Here is a 22,721-nt window from a genome sequence, read left to right as displayed (position 1 = left end):
GTCAGTGTTAGCATAGGATTTTTTTTTTTTTGACCATCAGGAACAAATGCTCCTATTTTCTATCTTGTTCAGTAAGAGAGTGTATACCTTCTAATTCAATAAGGTGGATTGAATCTGCTTTTCAACCTGTAAGAAGCAATAGTAAGGAGAAGGGCATGCCCTTCAGGTTAAGGGCAGTTTACAAAATCTTAAAGGACAATGTTTGGGCTAAGATGATTACAAGAACAAACCTATGAAAAGGAAGATGAGAAAGCTAATCTTTATTTTGGATGGTCATATGCCTAGCAAATATTGAGATAGTGTTTAAATAGAGGATAAAGAGAATGAATATTGAGGAAGGAAGAGAACTCTGTCACAGTAAAAAAAAAAAAAAAAGCCTTCACCTTTCCTCTTAAGCATCTAATTTACAATGTAGAAGTATTTTGGGCATCCCAAAAACATCAATTAAAAATATATCAAAGCTTCCTTTACAACCAATAACTATACTTTTGTTGTTATTTTAATTCAAGTAATACATTTAAAATGTTAAAAAAATACATTTGAAGCATATCTAAAAGGCATAAAGATATGTTAAATGCTTGCAAATAGACTTTTAAATTTACTCATTGTGTTCTAGCGTCTAACTGATGATCCCGAATGTCTGTTTGAATGTAAGACTTCCTTTCACTAAGGACTCATTCTTTTTACATGACACAAAACAACTTTTTTAGCTATTTAAATAGGTAGAATTGCCAGTCTCTGTGTTGTAGTTTTTCAGAAAGATTCCCATGAATAAATATTTTGCAAACACCAACTCAAATATCTAATATTCAGCAAGTCCATTCAGAAATATGTTTACTGTAAAATTTTCTACTTTGCATAGAAAAAGTATATATCTCTTGAAAAATATCCCACTGTAGGGACAAATAATAATTCTGACTTCAAAGAAAGTTTCAAAAGTGAAACCAATAATTCTCCCTTTCAGATTTCCAGATAAATGCACCTAATTAATTATTCTCTTTAATGAAATATGGTTTAAAATGATCTGTTTCACATAGTTTCTTCTTCCTGTGTAGAAATAGTAAAGGTGACTTTCTTATATTGTTATGAATATAAAGAAATAGGTCTAATATGATTAAATATTATAATATGAACACACCAAATGAGTTCTAAGTACCTACTAGGTGTCTCCTTTCATCATAGATATATTTTCATGAATCAAGATCCAATTTATGTACATAATCACTTTTACTTATTCATACTTAGTTTTCTCTTAGGTTTACCTAAGATAGAAATAAAGTACTTTCTCTGAGTGAACATGAATTAAAAAACAGAAAAAAGTATGATGCTTTGTGTGTAATTTTGAGATTATGAAATAGATATATTTAATCAGTTTTAGAGCTACTTTGAGTTTTCAATTGAACAATAAATGCTAGATTAGAGTTCTTCAGAAGCATAATCAATTTTGATTGCAACCTAGAGGAAGAACAAAGAAGAGATTAAAAAAAAAAGTCTGGATCTTAATTTGGTCATTTATGAAGGAATAATAAGAATTATCATTTTAATTTTAGATTTTTAAGTATATTTTATTGCCATTAAGTAATGTAATAATTAAGAAAGAATTAAAATATCATAAATATTAGGAAATCATGGGATTGTTGGTATTTATTTTCACTAGAAACTTTAGTACACTATGCTTAATGTATCAATATTAAAGAAAATAACCTTTAGATTAAGAATTGTTCTCTGTTTAGGGCTTCTCAGAAGCATAGTAAATGTGCTTTAGTTAGTTTCAGTAGGGGTACAGAACTTTAATTAATGCAATTCAAAATGCCTTCGATGGATGGGTTTTAAAGAAACATATTTGGATTTGTCTTTATAAGAAGACAAAGTAACATAGGAGGAATCCAAATGTGATCAGAGATGTATATCAGCAGTTCAGTCATATATACCTATGGTGAGAAGAAATTTCATGGAATGAGAATCTAAATATATTGCTTCTCTTAAAATGCAAATCCACTAGCAAGAATGGGAATGGGTTGCTAACAGGAATTCCTTAATGTACTAAAATGACTATGCTTTTACTGCAAATGTTCAAGTCAGATGAGGAACTACAAGTATAGCTAGTAGGAAGCAACTATATATCCCCAGAGCTGATGAACTTCAGAACTGAGGTAAGTTGAGGAAAAAAATGGAAATCAGGCACCCTACTGTATATGTAGTCAGCACTCACACTGATAATGTAATAGCTACTGATGTCTGCCCACAGAGATGAATGTTTAAAGAAGAAAAGAGACATCTTTCAGCTCTTCTGGATTCCATATTGCCCTTCTCATGAATAGTGCTTGAATGCTAGTAAAATGATTCAAGAATACCATTATCTCTGGAATGTATCTAATTGGAGAAATGGTGGCAGGTCATGGTTCCTGATGATGGAAAAGCAGTTATAGTTACTTCATGTTTTTGATTTTAGGGTGCTTCATCATGTTCAGTGAATTTTGTTATTTCTGAAAGACAAGAATAATAATGCTTTTATCCTTATTTCTTTAGAAAGAAAGAAAGCACTTCAAGCTGTATATCCAAACCCTATCATATTCTATTATCAGTGCAAAACTATAGGATAACACCAGCCTTAAAATAAGAAAAAGAAAATAGAGCTTTTCAGTTTTCTAGAATATTTCCTAGTGCTGAGTTATTTGTCAGAAAACAAAAAAATAACTTCAATAAATAACCTAATTTTAGTCATGTATGTATGGCACTCCATCTATTCATAGCTAATCATTTTATTTATGCTCATCTACCCAACAAATATAGTACTAACCAACTTTCAAAAGACTCTGGACAGGTGCTGTATTTACATGTTATTTTAAATATATTAAAAAAAACTCTACTTTGTGGTTAAATACTCAATGTCAAAATATAAGGGTTTTCAAAACAAATTCAGCCAAAATATCTGCTTTGATGGAAGAAAGGGGACAACTCTCATGATAGAATTGGAAAGCTATTACTCAATTTGAGTTTAATGCCACCTAATTGTTTGGCATTTTTTTGTCATTTGGATTTGGTATTGTTAAAACATTTACATAAAGAAGAGTGAATGGTTTCTTATTTTTCTTCAACTTCATAGTCCACATGTTTGTTTCCATTTCTCAATAATACAACTGTAATATATCATATTATACTTAGCATTTGAACTATGCATAAGGTATTACAAAATTGTTTTAATTAAAATATAATAATTTCAAATTAGGGGAGACAGTTTCATTCTTTAGTGGATGCTTATCCAAAAAAATAATAATAATGAGTCTATATGTTGACCATGTGCTCTTTTATATAATCCATGAATGTTTACATATTCATGTATGTTCAAAATTCTTTGACAGAATCCAAGTTTTTGAATATATACATGCACACACAAAGATGAGAAGATAATTACATGCTAAATCTCACAATACTAATTGACATACATTTTTATATTTTTAATTCATTTTATGTATGTGTGCATTTATTTTTTGGTATTTTTAATTTGAAAGTTGTTTCAAACAGAACTGAAGTCTGGTTTCCTGAGGAAATCACATAGAGGGAAAATGACTCATGAATCACCCATTCTCACAGTGAAAAATGAGAAGTGTGCTTGGTTCTTTTGTAGAAATTATGCTCACCTGGTGAACAAGTGAGTCAAAAGCTAGGATATCCTCAAAAGGTAGAAGGACTTAGGAGTATAAAATGATCATTGAAAAAGGGAAGATGTGAAGTTATCATGTCTACTGGATGACTCACTTCATTTCTATGGTAGCATGGCAAGTTGTGCATCCATGAAAAATGTGAAGGACCAAGAAACTTTGAACATCCATCAGAGAGCATTCTATCCTGCCTTCCTCTTTTTGCAATTCAGTGCAAACTGATGTTTCCATATACTCTTTAATAAAGTAAACTTTCTATATTTTAACTAGAACAATTCCCTTTTTATATAGCATAGCAGACAAGCTTTGAAGATGAGTCTTATGTTTGTGGTATGGTCTGTAATTATGATTAACACAAAGAAAAAAAGGTAGTCAACATTAATACTTTTAAAAAAGAAACTACAGATATTTTCCATTTCTGTTCTAAAAACTTTTTCCAAAAGCCCAGCCAATACTTATTAAATGTACATCTAAATTAATGAGTTAGTATGTAAAGAGGGGGAAAACTTCAATTTGCTCCAATCAGCTAATCAGCAGACAAGATCTTGCTTTTTTCCTTTTTTCACCAACAAAATAATACAATTTGTAGATTTTTTTAAAAAAATTAGAAATTCTAAATGTTATACAGTGAATCCTAAAGCTTCCTAGTTTAATTTACAAAAAAAAATGTTTATCTTCATCTTTGTTTTAAAATGCTCTTATGCAGTGCAACACTGATTAAATTGAGTGCAGGAGATATTTTAAAACTTTGTAAATATTTGCTCAATTTCCCAAGTTTTGGATGCACCGTATGAAAATTTATTCTTAATAAATTACCTTTACATAAGTGTTAATTACCTAGAAAGTCCACAAAGTAACTTAAGTAAATATAACATACATGGAGTTGTTCTAATGGATAGTATATCATCAGGTGAATTTATAATAGAATAAAAATTCTATTACAGAATAAAATAATAGAATAAAAAGTCAGAATATAATATATATATCAAAATGCATTAATTGTACTACTATTTCCCATGTGTTTTGTAAAACTACTAAATTCAAAGGAGCATTACCACAAGGCTTGTGCTTATGGGAATCAGTAAAATCAAAATAGTTTCATAAACTTGCATTGTATGATAATTTTAATGCATTCCTGCAAATGTTGTCCTTTAGGCTTACATCTTAGTTTGATATAATGTTATTTCCTAGAACCATCTCTCTGTAGAGACTTGACATGCAACTTTAAGTATTCTTTACTTTGTTATAACTGTAGATTTTAATTATGTTTAAAACACACATAAGGTGCAGCTAAATTCCCTTAATCCATGTCCACAAAGAGCAAAACCTCAATTTATTGTGATTGCTTTATTAATCCTTTCTTGAACCCCATTCATTGCACCCTTGACTGAATAATTATAACTAACTTGAATCAACAGAATAGAGCTTGCAAAGTCTGTGGAAGAACTGTCTTAAGTTTCTCATAGTTTTGTCATCACAAGAGAGATCAAATGTCATTGTACATATAGTGCTTTGTGGGAAAGAAAGTGACTAACATTCATTTAATTCAATAAAACCCTATACATAGACCACTCTTAAGAATTTGTTCTTCTTTATGATGATGATACATAGTCAGGCTTTTAGTAAATGTCTATTATTTGGAAGATTATTCAGACTTTGATTTATATAAAACTGCAATTTACAGATTTGGCAAGTAAAAGTCCTACATATTTCCAATCAGCAGATTTGTCTATTTATAATTTAAAGCCTTAAATTTTGTTAATAACAGTCAAAGCCTGAAACTTTAAAAATTTGTTATATAATTAAATGTACATAAAACTTTATTATTTTCAGCAGGCACTCCAGCAAAATACTTTTATTTCATTAAATTAGTCCTAAATAACTTACATGGCACTCAATACAACCAAGATTCTCAAATCATCATTGCTTAATTTTTACAATGGGTTAGCTCTTTGTCCAGGGAATGAGACTCCTTTCAAGTTAATCTGTCCCTCAAGACTATATTTGATTTTGTATTTTATAAGAATGATCTATGTGATGGTCAGGGTAGAAGAGACAATACTGTAGTAATAAACAATCTAAAACTCTCTATGATGAGGGCTCTCAGACACTCAGGAATCCAGATTGACCACAAATCCATCACTTGTCACGGCAAGATGTGGAAGTTGTGGGCTACTTCTGTAGCTGTAAGAGGGAAAGGCAGGTGGAAAATTTGAACGTGAGAATTTCAAAGTGTTTCTCTGCAAGTGACATACTGTATTACATTACATTTCAGAGTTTATTGGCCAGAATAAGGAACAGGGCATTGCCTAATTAGTAGGAGTTCTAGTTAATATGGGTGAGAAACCAGAATATTTGGTGAGTACTTTGTTGCCAAAATTTGTGTAGGACAGGGGGTAAAAAGAAACTAAAAGAGAAATAATAATTTGCTCTAATGTAGGTAAATCTATACCAGAAGGCAAAATGATTTGAAATATAGTAGTTGTTTCAGATATGCATTATGATACTTGACATTTTCATATGTGTATACCAATCTGGCTAACTAGAGCTTAACTAGAGTGAACTGTAACTTTTGAGCCTTTTCACATATTCCTGATGATTTTCTTAAGAATCCTTTTACAGAGATTTAAATAAGAATTTACACTTGTTCTGTGATTTAGAAGCATCCCCAAAAGCATTTTTCCTTCACTCTCATGACAATGATCTTCGTCTACTCATAAATAGTATTACAAATCATTTTCCACTTTTAATTTTTACTTTCAACTTATAATTTATAAACTAAAACTTTTATTTTATAAATTTACAAATTTTATCAAATATTAAATTACAGTTAACTCTGGAAAAGACAAGAAATGAAACCAATAGAAGATCTTGAAATTGTAAAGGGCATCTGTCATTATATTAATTATCTGCACGTATATGAAAAAGGCATTGGGCTATATAAGCCACAGGAATGAAGAGAGATTTAAAAGTTTGAGAAATATGTGGACTTGGGAAGTCTTTGAAACAGACTTTAAAATTGTGTTGTTAATCATACTTGACAGGAAAAGAAATGCAAAGCTCCAAAAATGTTACATCCTCTAAACCCTAGTTGTAAGATGTAAAGAAAAAAATATGATGCAGGGAAAACAAGCCCTCACATTTTGTTTCTGGGGCTGTAAATATCTAAAAGTCTTTTTTATTTGGAAATAATTATATTATTATCTATCTAAATTCCTATACTATATATTTTAGTTTGCCAAAGAACTGCTGATGCAAAGTACCAGAAATATGTTGGCTTTTGTAAATGGTGTTTGGAGTAAAAGCTCACAGTTCCAAGTCTGTGAAAAGTCCATAAGATCATAAGAGGTGCTTTCTTATCACTTACTTCTGTTGACCTTGCCCTCAAAGCCATATGGTGAATTAAGATGGCTGCCAATCTCTATAGAGGTCTCTGTCTTCCCCTCCAGAATCTACCATCTTTTGGAACTCAGCTTTGAACAAGTAGGTATAGGGCATGGCTCTTTCCTGGCCTCCTATATCAGTCTTGGCTCTTCTGCAGTCTTCTCAAGTTCAGAAGTAAGCTATCAGGAAAATATAGCTGGGCAGGTCTCCTTTTGAGCTGCTCCATGGGCCCAGACTCTTGGGGTCTTCATGCTTAAGCAACCTCTCTCTCATATTGAAGAATCAAATAGCTGGTTCCTTTTCCCTCTGTCTGAGTCTCTGTGTCTCCCTTTATATGAGACCCAGCAAGAGGGTTGAGATTCAACATGAATCATGACTCACTGACACAATCCAGTCAAATGGGTTTCACATCCACAGGAGTGGATTAGTTTAAAACATAATAGTTCTGTTTTGTGGATCCATAAAATAATTTCAAACTGCCACACTATGCATTCCATTAGTCCTAATAGTTCTTGCACATATGTAGAGAGACATGCAGGTGTTCACTGTTTTCATGAACTGTATGAGAATATAGAAACCAAACTTAAAGATGAATAATAAATTATGCAGCATCTATTCTGGGAAGTGTTATATAACTGTTAAAAAGATATATATGAAGAAATCTTCTCTGTAAATATTCCTGGCATGGAAGACTGTCTAAGACATAGTATTAAGCACATTTTGTACTTTTAGCTAGTGTGTATCAGATTCTTTCTCCATGTCAAACATTGTTCTAAACCTCTCACAGTTAAAACTTTTCTTTTCATTATAATTATGTGATATGTGTACAATTATAAGCATCTTTTCACAAATGAGGAAACTGATTCCCAGAAGGGATGGGTTTTGTTCAAGAATGAAGGGCTACTGAGCGGTTGAACCTGGCAAAAACCAAGGCTGGCTGTGACATTCACTCTGGATATAAACAAAAAATATGGAGAGCATAATCCTATTTATATGGAAAAAAATGCCTGTAGCTATATACCTACACAAATGTTTTTTTAAAAGGAGGAAGATAAACATCAAACTCCCTTCCTGTCATACCAGAATATTAGCTCCATAAAAGCTGCTAACTTATCTATTTCGTATAATGCTTTCTCTCTAGCACAGTGCTGTGTGAGTTAAAGCATTCAATAAAATTTGTTGCTTAGTTACTTGAGCAACTAAAGGACTAAATGTTAACAGTGTTTACCTTTAAAGAAAGAAATATCTTTGTGAGAGGCAGGAGGATACACTTTGCTCCTCTATGTTTAATATTATTTGAATCTGTGAAAATGATACTGTATTAATGTATTACTTATATAATGTTATGATGTAGTAAGAAATTTTTGATAGCTATTATCTATTTCTAAAGCCAAGTAGTAAGTAATAGGTTCCCAAATTTTCTAAGTTCAGAGCACTTAAATGTGTCAGTAATTTTTTTAGACCATCCCTAGCATTAAGGAAATACATAAGAGTTCCATTACTTATTGGGCAAATAATTAGAGGTTTTAATAAATGGGTACATCTGAAACACTTGATATGTTAATTCACATGATGTTTGACAGATGCTCTGTCCTCTAAAATTTTAAATTGTCCTGGGGCACACAGGTAAACTCACTGTAGCAGTTTGATATGGTTCATGAATTCTAAAAGTAGATACTGGATTATGTTCATAAACTGGTCTGTACCTGGGCATGGTTAAATTATGATTAGGGTTATGATTGGGCCACATCAGTAGAGTGTTGAGTCCCCATCCCTAGTGGGTAGGGACTCACAGATAAAAGACATGGCAAAGGACAGACTTGGAGTTTTGATATTAGAATTTTGATGCTGGAGTCTTGAGCTAGAACCCCAGGAAGTAAGCACATTGAGGAGCTTGGTTGTGAGGAAAGAGAAGCAAGTCTTGGGAAGAGAGGAACCCTGAGCTCAGAAAGAAGCAAGCCCTAGGAAGAGAAGAACCCTGAAAGTCTGAACCTCACAGATGTTGACAACCATCTTGCTCCTACACATGGCAAAAGACTTTGGTGAGGGAAGTAACTTATGCTTTATGGCCTGGTAACTGTAATCTCCTATACCAAATAAATACCCTTTATAAAAGTCAACAGATTTGTGGTATTTTGTGTCAGCACCCTGGCTGACTAATACACTCACTAAAGATTCTAGGGGTACCTCTGAATACATTTATAGTCCATTTTATATACTATAATTTAAAGGGATAAGTTGTGATTACACATTGAGTAGCAGAGACACTGAAATATTTCCTAGTATAAGAAAACTAAAAATTATATCATACCATGACTCATTGAAGACACTTGGAAATTAAACAAAACATATTATTCCTTACTTCATATCAGTGAGGTCATGTAATATTTGTCCTTAAGTGCCTGGATTGCATCACTCAATGTAAGGTCTTCAAGATTCATCTATGTTATCCCATGTGCCAATACCACATTCCTTCTTACAGTTCAGTAATATTACATTGTATATATACACCACAATTTGCTTATTCATTCATCTGTTGATGGGCATTTGGGTTGTTTCTAACTACTGTAATGTAAACTATAATCTACGCATAGTGGCAATGCTCGAATATGTGTTCATCAATTGTAACAAATGTACTATACTAATGAAGGATGTTGTTAATGTGCAAAAGTGTGAGAGGAGTAGGGAATGGAGCTTATGGGAATCCCCTATATTTTTATGTATCATTTAAGTAAACTAAAGCATTTTTTAAATTTTAAAAAGTATTTTAAAAAACCCAAAAATATATTATTCCTCTTCAGATACTTGAGGGTTATCTTATAAAGAATGAAATGTGTTTTGTGTTACTTCAAACGGTGCAATGCATACCCAAAATAAAATAACTGCTTCTTGAATTTTCTTTCATAAAATTTCATGTCTAACATTCAGAAATTTTCAGAAAACTAGTCTTTATTAGAATAGGAAGTCCAAGAGTATTGCATTTAATCTCCTTTGTGGCAATTGCAATGATAGTCATCAAATATTTCCTCTTTCATCTTCCTCCTTGGAAAGCAGGATACTTCCCTTGCCAATGGATTTTGACTGATCCATTGATTGACTCTGGCAAGTCATTCAAATATAAGTGGACACTATACAAGAGGAAACATTAAATATGGTTGAAAAGTTAGAGTGGTAACTTGTATGTGAGAGACCAAGTATGAGAAGAATGTGCCATGAATAACTGCCTCTACTTCAGCTGAGGTTCCAGAAGGAAGACATTGAGAAAAGCTGAAACTAATGTGTTGCTTGTAGCCAAACCCAGAAAAATGACAGCCCAAAACATTGCTACCTAGCCAAAGCCAGCCTAAATCAGCTGAATCAGGGTCTACCTCTAGATTTTTTAAATAAAGGATGTACTTTTGTTACATGTAGTTGACAGAAATCTATCATATAGAAAAACAGCAATTGTTTTGAGAAATGTATATTGGCATGCCAGAATGTAATTGTGCTTAATGCAAATAGACTACTGGGCCCAGTGTCTGTAGTAAAATTTCTAGAACTATTCCATCACCAGGAATGTATATTCTCCAATATTGTCTTGATATTGCAAAGAACAATGGAAAAAGAAGGATCTTCCAAAGAATAAAACCAAGAATCAAGAAGAAAATTGCATTAGGAAGCAAGTCCCCACAAGTAGAATTGGTGCCTACTCCAGAAAATTTCCTTATCAGGATTGGAAGGCTTTATAACAGTTGTTCATCAGGGTTTTAGAATTGCTTTGGATAAGTTAGTTCTCTGCACTTCCCATTATTACACATTTTGAATTAGTATGTATATTGTGATTATCCTGATTATATTTTCTATTATATGTTGGTGAAAGACATATAAATTGTGTGTTTTAATTTTTAGTCTCCACTACAAGAGATGTCAATTTTAGTTTACCTGATATAGATCAAGAGATCCTGAACATTGCACCTAATATCACTAATGAAGTAGACATTTAGTTTATCTTGAGGGAGGGATAACCATATTATTATACATGCAAAAGGAAAGCATTTTTTTTTTTACATGAAGGAAGACAATGAACAATTGGTGAACTATACTACAATAGTTACTCACTTTCCATCTTCCTTGTTGGTGAAGTATATTATCCTACCACTTTGACTATCTGTTGGCAATGGACTTTTTTGACTATCTGAATGTGGGTGGGCATTTTGTGAAAAGAAGATTTAAGTACACTTTTCTGGTTTGTTAGTTGTCCTCTGGTGATTCATCACAAACAGGCTCTGCTTCAGCTACTTGCTACATTTTCAATCTCTTTACACACTTGTAGAATACCTAAAATCAATCCATACCATAAAGACAAGCTTACTTGAACCACACCCAAAATAGTGTTGCCAAGAAGAATTCAGCCTAAAGTGCAGAACTATAAGAATAAGGAACTATATTTTTTTTCCCATAAACCAGTGAGCTTTGATATAGTTTGTAACACAGCATTATAGTGGTTGACTGATATATATTTTTATTGCTAAAATTTGATTCATTGAAAAAGTGCATAGAAGCTATTAGGTAGTAGTCTTCAATTTTTAAATTATTTTCCATTTTAAAAACTTATAATGCAGACTACACTAGATTATACAAACTAAGTTAAATTTGATGCATTGTGTTTTGTGTACTTAAAAGGGTACAATGCATACCATTTGTGCTGGGTTGCTCAGTTAACTGTGACTATAGATAAAAATACAGGTGGATATTTTATATTATGCAAAAAGAAAGATAAGCCCTGATTTTATCATATTGGAAGCACACAATTTTTGAAAAATAAGAATAAAACAGTCAATCTGTTAGTCTATAGGCAAGAAAAATTCATTTGAAAAAATTAGGTGGCTTGTCCTTTATCTCTTGGTTAGTTGGTAAGAAAACTAAAGGTAGTTAAATCCCACACCTTCTAACAAAGAGCTGTCTCCAATATGCTATCAATATTCTATATGCTTTTACTGTCCCTATACATAAGAAGAAGAAGCTGCTTTATGTAGTTCACATTTAGCCCTCTAAGTCTTTCAAGGTGAAAAGAAAAATATATGAAGAATGGGTTACAAAATCATTGGGGAATCTGTAGGAGCAGTTTGAGGTAGGTTTCCAATCATTCACCATTATAACTATGAACTCAAGAAGAAATCCCTGGTGCTTAAATCTAGGAATCACAAGGTAGAAATTAAAAGTCATTCCCATAAATACCTTTGCACACAAAGGAAGAGGTGAATGGGCATTAGAACTACATTGCTTTAGAACCTTGTATTATTCAGACAAAAGCAATCTGATGCAAAATACCAGAAATGGATTGGTTTTTATAGAGGGTATTTATTTGGGGAAGGATCTTACAGATGCCAGTCCATAAGCATAAGTTACTTCCCTCACCAAAGTCAATTTTCACATGTTGAAGCAAGATGACTGCTGACATCTGAGAGAGGTCAGGCTTCCTGGCTTCCCCTCCTCCAGGGTCTTGTTTCTCTCTGGGTTCAGAATTCCTCTTTTCCCAAGGGCTTGCTTCTTCCTGGGCTCAGAGTTCCTTTATTCCTGAGACTTGCTTCTGTTTCCTCTGTGAACTTACTTCCCGGGCCTCCAGCATAAAGCATCAGCATCAAACTCCAACATCAAAAATTTTCAAAACTGTTATTTGCCATGCCTTTTATCTGTGAGACCATACCACCAAGGGGTGAGAACTCAATGCCCTAATGATGTGGTCCAATCATAGCCTTAATCATAATTTATTTATCATGCCCAGACACAGACCAGATTACAAACATAATCCAATATCTATTTTTAGAATTCATAATCATATCAAACTGTTACACTGCACTCTCTGAATGCCAAAAAGACATTACAATATTTGAAGAAACCATAAGTCAATAACAATGCAGGTACTAAATCACAACACAATCAATTTAAAGAAATACGGTTTGTCTTAGGGCAAAGTCCTTTCTGCTATAGACTTCTGCAAGTTACAAAATAATTTATCTATTTCCAATACACAAATGGACAAAGGATAAACATTTTCATTACAATAAGGAAAAAATTGGGAGGGAAACATGAGTCATGGGTCCTCTACAGTTTAGTAAAACTGGAGGGCATCCTCTACTCGATTTCAGTCTGAGAGTCATTCTTATGATGGATTCTTCTCCTTAGTGCTTTATGGGAACCCACACTTTCCACATGCTTGCCCAACAGCCATTTTCTTGGTTCCATCCTCATCAAGCATCTGGGTGTTGACCAAGCTCCAGACCTCACCCTTCAAGAGTGTTGGAGTGATTGCCACAACTTACCCAATGTTTGGGTTAGAGTCTTAATACACACACACCCCAGTAGAGTGACATGAAGACAACATCCCCCCTAATCTTTGGCAAATAGGCGCAACCCACTCAGAGTAACGAGTTGACCACCTGGCCTTCCCTAACCTTTGGCATGCAGCCTCAACCCTCTCGGAGCAATGAGTTGACCATCTGGTCTTCCCTAATCTATGGGGGACAGGTCCACCCCTCTCAGACCTGTAGGGTGCTGACCTTAACCACCCTAATCTTTGGGAATGTGCTTCACCCCCTCTGTACCCTGGAGCAGCAAAATTCTCCCAGAACATCGGGTGTGAACTTCTCTTCAACTGCTGGGGCAAACTCACCCTCTCTGTACACATGGCTGGAGTTCCTCTCTTGGCCCAAGGTGATGTCTTAATTCGAGATCTCAGCTTCCATGGTTTTCCTCTTAAATTGTTTCTTCTTCAATCTCTCCCTCCCATGTCCCTTTTAGTCCATGCTGACAGTGGTTTTCTTCATACAGTTCTCTCAAAAAAACTTGTTGGTTTAGCATGCAAGAAGCAGGAGTCCAAGCCATTGGATAGTAAGACTTTCCACAGGTCTTTCTAAGATAACTGCATCTTCAATCCTGATTTACAAGTTCCAAGTTTAGTTAAGTCCCCCAGTGGGGCACTTTCTTCTGCGATCTGGATTTTCAGAGGCTTGGAATTTCCATAATTAGTTTCTGTTTTCTTTTTGCCTGACAGTTCAGTCCTCAGTATATCTCTTGTTTAACATTTTACTATAAGCTGCAAGCAGAAGCCAAGCTGCATTTTCAGGTTTACTTTGGAAATGTATTCAGCTAAATACCTAGGCTCAACATTTTCAAATTCCGCCTTCCATAAAACACCAGGAGTTAATCTTGCTAAGTTCTCTGCAACTTTAAAACATGAATTGCCTTTCCTCCAGTTTCCAATAACAGTTTCTTCATTTACTTCTAAGGCATCATAAAGTCTCTTTAGCATCCATATTGCTATCAACAGTCTCTTCAAAGTGATCTAGGCCTTTTCCATCAAGTTTCTCAAATTCCTCCTAAAAAACGTTGCAACAAAACCAGTTCTGAACCACAGAAAAACCCAAAACTGGCATTTAAGAGAAGTAGAGAAACAGATTTATTATGTGCAGGCCCAGAGGAGAGTCAGTCTCCAAATTCTGAGTCCTGTTTTTCAGTTTTCATAGGTTTATATAAGATTTCAGGTAGGATCAGCATAACATTTGCTCTTTGGCAAATGCATTGCTAGTTGAAATTTTTGCAAGCAGGGTTACAGAAACAGAATGCAACTGCAAGGCTGTGCTTTTGCAGGCTGATTTACAGACATGGGGGCAGGAGTTATTTGCTAGATATCTTCCTGCTTGGCCATGTTTCAACAGACTGATTTACAGAAGTGGGGGTAGGAATGATTTGTTAGATATTTGTGTAAGGTTATACTTTTTACTTCTCAATATCCCCCCTCCCCCTTTGATCCCTCTATATACTGTTTATAGGGTGCCACTCATGCTAAGTAGCTTATATCTCTTAGGGCCAGAACTCTTGCTGTTGTTCTCTGGGTTATTGTTGTTTCAATGAACCTGATAAGAGCACTGATTATGCAGGGGCAAATGTGACTAACATGAGTAAAGTGATTAGGGGACATGCTAGGGTCAGGAACCAAGAGGGCCCTTGCCCCAGATTCCAGCACCTTGACTCCTCTAGTTCCCATTTTCTTTTATGAATCCAGTCTCTTAGTTCTTTTACTTTGGCATAAACTATTCCTGATTGGTTAACATAATGACAGCATTCTTCCTCAAGGAAGATGCATGTTTCTCCTTTTTCTGCTGATAATATGTCTAAGGCTCTCCTGTTTTGCAGGGCTACTGTGACTAATGAGTTGACTTGGCTCTAGAGGGAGACTAGGGAGCCAGCAACTCATTGTATGCCCTCATTTAATTCTTGGGAGAGTTTGTAATTAAAGTTGAAGGAAGAATCTAATCTTCCCAGTCAGTTCCTATTTCCATGACTATATCTGCTCCTATAAGGGCAGTGGTGAGCAGACCTTGTTTGACCCACTCTCGGTGCAGGTTTAGGGCTTGTTCTAGCTCATTTTCAGTATATACCAACACTTCTGGTGTTGAACACCATGATGGAACTCCCTGTCCAATTGGCTTCTAATCATCTATATGCACTGTTTCTGCATAGGAAGAAAAATCCTTGGAGGTTACACCAGGTTAAGTTATTTGCTAGGGTTTTATTGGCAGTACATTAGTTTGCAGGGATGGTACTGACAGATTCTGATCTTAGATCAGAATTTTTACCCAGATAGCAGGTTATATTGTTTTTATAGACTTCTGAGAGTGCTAGCCAGATGTTGAGGGTCATGGGGCCAATAGGAGTGACTTCATTTCTAATTTTAGCTAAGATTTGGTTGGGGTCCACACTGGAGGAAATAGGGTGCGTATAAAGGTTTTTCTTGAGAGGGGTAGGCACAGTCAACAGATGTTGGCATCCTGGTGAGCATTAAGGAAGAGGGTATAAGTGGTGTTAGTTAACCTACTTCACCTGCTGAGCAGGGGCTATGAGCTGAGTAACTTGATGGAGTCCTGTGAGGTTTGTTGATATTGATATTTGGGGCCTTTGGCTAGTTGGACAAGTTTAGTGTGGACCTGTTTTAAGATTTCTTTCTGGGTTTGGTCCTGTACTCCTCCTCCATCAGACATGCCTATTTGTGGGAGATAGGTCTAGCATATAGTTTCCCCTGGGTTACCCCAGGCTTTGCAGTTGCCCCAATGTTTCATTGCACCCATCCAGAACTTTTGCCCATTTTTTGAACATATGGTAACAGTTCAGGCATCATAACATTTTGCTAGCACGTAAGTGTGATAACAAAAGGTTGGGAAGGAGACCATTGTCCGTTGAGCTGCTTTAGATTCTGTGTAGAGTGGGTACTATGGCCTTGTGGCACCCAGTACAGCAGGGGTAGGGGTTCATGGTGGCCCCAAGCCAAGTGAAGAAAAACAACTTAAAGTAGCAAAGCATCCTACAAGACACAAATACACTATTAAGATTAGTGTCCTTTCATCTACACTCCAGTCTCTGGGAGTCCAGTCCCAAACAGCAAGCCAAACAGTCCAAAGAGGAGTAGAAACCAAAGGGAACAGGAGTCCATCTAGTCAGGTGATGGTGATTTTCAGTGATTCCAGGCAATTTGGATTTTCAAGGGACAGTCAGGTATGGGGTGAGTTGTCCAGTTGTCTCATTTCTCACTGGAGGGTGCCCTTTTAATTCTAGTATGATGAATCCAAGGGGCAATACCTGAAACTTTGAGAGCAGTGGAGGTTACAAGGATAACAGTGTGTGGGCCCATCCAGGTAGGCTGGAGGGGCTCCTTTTTCCAGTCTTTTACCCAAGCTAGGTCTCCAGGTAAGTGTGAGTGTACTGGGTGGCCTAATGGGATAGGATCCTGAGACAGGACAGTTTTGCGTATTTGGGTGAGGGTTTTTCCCAAATGCTGGAGGGTGGAATCCTGGCTAGCTTCTCCTAGGAATCTGAGATTTCCCTTGAAGGTTTGAATAATTGGGGGTGGTTGTCCAAACAGAATTTCAAAAGGTGAATAGCCTGAGGACCTGGTGGCACATCTGACTCTAAGGAGGGCTAATGGGAGCAGATCTACCTACAGGATGCCAGTTTCCTGACAGAACTTGGCTAAGGTGGTTTTGAGGGTTCGATTCATTCATTCTACTTTCCCTGAGCTCTGGGGCCAATATGCTGTGTGAAGCTTCCACTTAATTCCTGTCATTTTTGCTAGCTTTTGGATGATGGCTGCTATGGACAAGGGTATCCCGTACTGGGGAACTATTTCTTGGAATAAAGCTTTAGTAACTTCTCTTGCTTTTTCAGTGTGGGTGGGGAAGGCTTCAACTCAGCCTGAGAAGGTGCACATTATTACTAGTAAGTATCTGTACCCTCGACTTGGTTATATTTCTGTGAAGTCCATTGTCAAGTCTTTGAAAAGGGCAGTTCCTGTGTGTTCTATGCTATCTGGGGCCTGGGGACTTTGGGAGGGGTTGTTTTTACCACAGGTTTGGCAATGGCTGCTAACAGTCATGCAGAGCAAGGTCATTCAGACAATATAGTAATATTTTTCAAGCAATGCTCCTAAAGCAGTCTTTCCCAGGTGGGTGAGTTGATGGTATTGTTAACCCAGGGTGTAGGCAGCCCCCTTTGGGATGAAGGCTCAGCTTACCAGGAATGGCCAGTTTCCCTCTGGAATCTGGTATCTTCCCAGGTATAGTTTTCAATGTGTTGTCCTAAAAGGGGCAGGTGAGGCATTGGTGATGGGAGTTGCAGTTTGAGGACCTCTTTGGCTGCCCATCAAGTTGCTTCATTGGCTAATATATTTCCTTTAGTAACTGCATCCATACCTTTCTGATGTCCCCAACAATGGATGATGGCAACCCAACTTGGCTTCCAGGCTGCCTCCAATAGTTGAAGGATTTCATCTTCATTTTTTAATTTTTTTTTCTCCCTGCAGTTAGGAGTCTCCTTTCCTCATAAATTGCCCCATGGGTATGTACAGTAGTGAATGCATAATTAGAGTCATTGTAATTGTTTACTGTTTGCCAGGTGGCCAATTGTAGGGCCCAAATTAGTGCCCAGCGTTCTGCTCACTGTGCAGACCACCCTTTCAGTAGGGGAGCTGCTTCTACTACTTGTTCACCTGTAGTCACTGAGTATCCAGCAAGCCTTTCTCCATCTCTGATAAAACGGTTGCCATCTGTGAATAGGGTTTGGTCTGGGCAAGGAAGTGGCCTGTCCTGGAGGTCAGGGCAACTGTGATACACTTCTTCTGTTACTTCTGCACAGTTGTGTTCAAGAGGTCCTCTTTCAGTTGGCAGGAAAGTGGCAGGATTCAGTGTGTGTATGGTTTCTACTGTTATCCTGGGATTTTCACAAAGCAGGCCTTGGTAATGAGTAAGCCTGGGGTTTGATAGCCAATGGTGACTGTATGAGTTCATTAAAGTGTTGACAGTTTGCAACATGAATGGCTTGCCCAAGAGTGAGTTTGTTGGCTTCTTTGACAAGGACTACTATTGGTACTAAAGCTCTCAGGCAGGGAGGCCACCCAGCAGCTACAGGATCTAACTGTTTTGATAGATAGGCAATAGGTCTCTCCAAGGGCTGACTGTTTGAGTGAGGACTCCTTGGGCCACCTTGTTTTTCTTGCACACAAACATGTTAAAGTCCCAAAAGACATCTTGAAGTCCTAGGGCTAGAGCCCAGCTAAGCTGTTTTTTGATTTTTTTGAATGCTTCCTGTTGGATTATACTCCAGATGGGATGTTCTTTTTCTGGGCCCATGAGGACTTCATAAAGGGGTTTAACTATAGCTGCAAAACTGGAGATCCAGATGCGACAGAATCTTGCCATCCCGAGAAATTGACAGAGTTTTCTTTTAGTGGTAGGTGTTAGGATAGCACAAAATTACCTTTCGTTCTGGTTCTAGTGTCTGGTTCCCTTTTGAAATGATGAACCCTAGATACCTAACCTGTTTCTGGCAAATTTGAGCCTTTTTCCAAGACACTTTTTAGGCAGTTTGCATTAGAAATTGTAGAAGAGCCTGAGTTCCTTCCCAACAATTTTCTTTTGCCTCTCTAGCCAGCAAGAGGTCATTTATGTGCTGAAAGAGTGTACAATTTAAGCTTTCCCATGTGTAGGAAGCTAGATCCATTTCCAGGGTCTCTCTGAAAAGGTGGGAGAGTTTTTGAAACCCTGTGGGACTCAAGTCCAAGTTAATTGAGTCTTTTGTTGAGTCCTGGAATTCTCCCATTCAAAAGCAAATAGTGACTGACTCTGGGAGCCATCCACAGGCAGAAAAAAGTGTCCTTTAAATCCAGAGAGGTAAACCAGGCAGCCCAGGCAGTAGTTGCCCCATTAAGGTGTGTAGGTCATGAACTACTGGTTACAAGGTGATTGCAGGATTGTTGATGGCCAACAAGTCTTGGATGGGTCCATACCCCATCTTGTCAGTTTTTTCCTCTGGCAGCAGCATAGTGTTCCAAGGCAACAGGCATTTGATCAAGATCCCTTCTTTTTTAGGTGGTTTATGTGTTCACCATGCCCAATTGTGCCTCACCAGGGACTGGGTATTGCCTTTGTCAGACTGGGATGGCCCCAGGTTTTAGGTCTATGATGAGAAGGGCATTGTTCTGGGCCATTGCTGGTGAATTCTTTTCAGCCCAGACCTCAGGGTACAGTTCTAATAGTATCTCTGGATTTTGACTTGAAGTTTCTTCTTCGTGAAGTCTCCATTCCTCACTCTGGGCAATGGTGACAAGGAAGGTGAGGCTGGTCCCAAGGTTTAAACCTGTTGACCCCTCAGGTCTAAACGTGATCTGGGCTCCCAGTTTAGTTTAGAATGTCCCAGGCCAGCAGTGGAATTGGGCACTCAGGTAGATACAGAAATTCATGGGTCACTTCATGGACACCCAACTGGCAGGTTCTGGACTGGCAGAAAGGACACAGGTTGCCCCTATGATGTTAGCCGTCTTTCCACTAAAAGGTGGCAACTAGCGTGGTTACTACAGAATATTCAGTTCCAGTATCTACCATGCAAGCCATTGATTGGCCTCCAATGTTTTCTTTGACTGTGGGCTTGTGGGGGTCAAGTTCTAGTGAGCCTGGTCACTCCTATTTGGAGTTGAGACCTGCTAGCCCAACCAGGTAGACTTGGGGTTTGGACAAGTATTGTCTTCTGGGAGAATTTCCCTTGCTAGTCTGGCCTTTCTGCAGACATTCATTTTTCCAATGTTCAGTTTCTTTACAGCAGGCACATTGATCTCACCAAGGGTGCCCTCTTGTAGGTATTCCCCCCTTTTGGAGTGGCCCCCCTCAATTGGTTGGGTCTGGATTCCCTAAGGTTGCTGCCAGCAGTAAGACCTGCTGTTTCCTTCACTTTTTTGCTTCCCTTTCAGTAGTTTCATCCCAATCAATGAATACTTTGTTTGCGACTTCAAGGAGCTGGACGGTGTTCATCCCTGTGAACCCAGCTAGCTTTTGAAGTTTCCGTCTGATGTCTAGCACAGCCTGGATGACAAAAACTGCACTGACCATCCTCTGGCTTTCTGGGGCCTCTGGGTTGAAGGGAGTGTAGATCCTGAAGACCTTGCAGAGTCACTCAAAGAAATCTCCTGGAGATTCTTCAGGCTTTTGAGTGACAGGAGCCATTTTGGACATGTTTGTGAACCACCTCACTCCTTCCCATATCCCTCTTGTTGTAGAGAAATCAGGTGTGCGTGGTATTAAAGGCTAGGACATGAGAGTACTGAGAAGGAAGTTGGTTTATTTTGACCGGCCGGGCTCGGCGGACTCTTGTCCTAATAAAAAACGAGCCCCAAATAGAATTTTGGGTTCCCTTTTATACAGAAAAGATATAAGGGTGGGGAGTTAAATGGTGCTTTTATGAAAGAAAATGACTTTCCTTGTTAGTTAAGTGTTTGTCTGAGTACCAGATAAGTTTTTAATCAAAGTACCCCCATATTTCAGGTGAGCTTGAATTAGCATATCCGGATGCAACTTTGAATACACATTTGTCTTACATCCTTTCTGAACATTCAAAGACTGTACGGCCTATATTACTTATTTGGCCATTTTGGGGACTAGGTACTCTTGGAAACAATTTTGAATTTATGCACAGGCTATACCACTCTGAGGAGGGCTTCTCAATACCACTGAAGCGCAGCCCACCCCTGATCTGTGTTGAAGTCCCAGGTCAGTTGGGCTTCTGGTGCTGCCTCTCAGACCCATTCCTCTGGCTCCAAGACACCTGTGGGGATATTTTTGTAAGATTATTTTTGTAAGGTTAGATATTTTTGTAAGGTTAAACTTTTTATTTCTCAGCAAAAATACCCCTCTCCCATTTATAAAACCATTGCAGCATTCTGGTAATTGCAAAAGCCCTTCCACACTCCTCAGTACCAAATTCTGTATTAGTCAGCCAAAGGATTGCTGATGCAAAATACTAGAAATTGATTGGTTTTTGTAAAGGGTATTTATTTGGGGTAGGAGCTTACAAATACCAGGCCATAAGCGTAAGTTTCTTCCCTCACCAAAGTCTATTTTCACGTGTTAGACCAAGATGGCTGCTGATGTCTGTGAGGGTTCAGGTTTCCTGGGTTCCTCTCTTCCCAGGGCTTGCTTCTTCTGGGGCTCAGGGTTCCTCTCCTCCTGGGTCTTGCTTCTGTTTCCTCTGTGAGTTTACTTCCTGGGACTCCAGCTTAAGGCTTCAACATCAAACTCCAACAGAAACCCTCAACCCTGTCCTTTGCCATGGCTTTTATCTGTGAGTCCCCACACACCAAGAGGGGGACCAATGCCATAATGACATAGTCCAGTCAAAGCCCTAATCATGACTCAATCCTGCCCAGATACAGATCAGAATACAAACATAATCTAGTAACTATTTTTGGAATCATAAGCATAACAAACTGCTACAAACCTCATATTTAATGATTTTGTTTGCTAGAAGAGACTTTGAAAGTGGAAAAGAAGATGATCTTCATTTTACTTCCTCCTAGTTACTTACATGAAAATATAACTATGTTTTGGAAGATTATTCACATCCAGAATCTATAATACTTCACATCTTTTCCAAATAAAAGAACTTAATGAAGGTAGACCTCTCAATCCACAATATTCACCATATGAGGTTAAACTCTTTCTTTAGCCAGCATGGGGGCAATGAGGATGCAGGAGCAAGGGAGGAGCACCCTGCTTGATGACCAGTTCATGCTGGAGGAATTGCCATTCCTGCCCTCAGATTCCATCTCCAGTGATTTTTGCTTTTCCTATGGTTCCCACTGTTCCGATGGCCACTCTGTCAATTTCACAGTTATTTAGCAATTAGTTTGAATGTTTAAATGGAATAAAACATAAAACCCTAGTTACTTAGAAAACAAACAAACCAAAAATGCAAACATGCTTCTATTCTTCCTTCAAACACTATTATCTTTGAGTTTATCATTCAGTTGTCAAATATGTTTATATTATTTTAAGGCTTGTCCTGACAATCTATGAAGTAAAATGCATTTTATATTACATATAATCTAAAACAATAGTGCATAAATAGTGTGTTTAAAGACCATGATCTCATTAATGTGCAATGTGAGAAATATTTAAACTATGTAACATAAAAGAAATAGTTATCTAATCTTTCTATTTGGGGCAGTGTTTTTCTGCCATACAGTTCTCCATACCACAATCATGGTTCACCAGGACCACTCCAGAAAATTACAAAGAGCTCTCTCCTTTTGTCATTAAGCTTTTCACCTCTAATTCATTCTCCAAATAACAGCTGGAGTTATTAGTCAGCCAAAAA

This window comes from Dasypus novemcinctus, chromosome 2, assembly GCF_030445035.2.
Source record: "Dasypus novemcinctus isolate mDasNov1 chromosome 2, mDasNov1.1.hap2, whole genome shotgun sequence".
Lineage (NCBI taxonomy): Eukaryota > Metazoa > Chordata > Mammalia > Cingulata > Dasypodidae > Dasypus > Dasypus novemcinctus.
Note: the sequence above shows the minus strand (reverse complement) of the source record.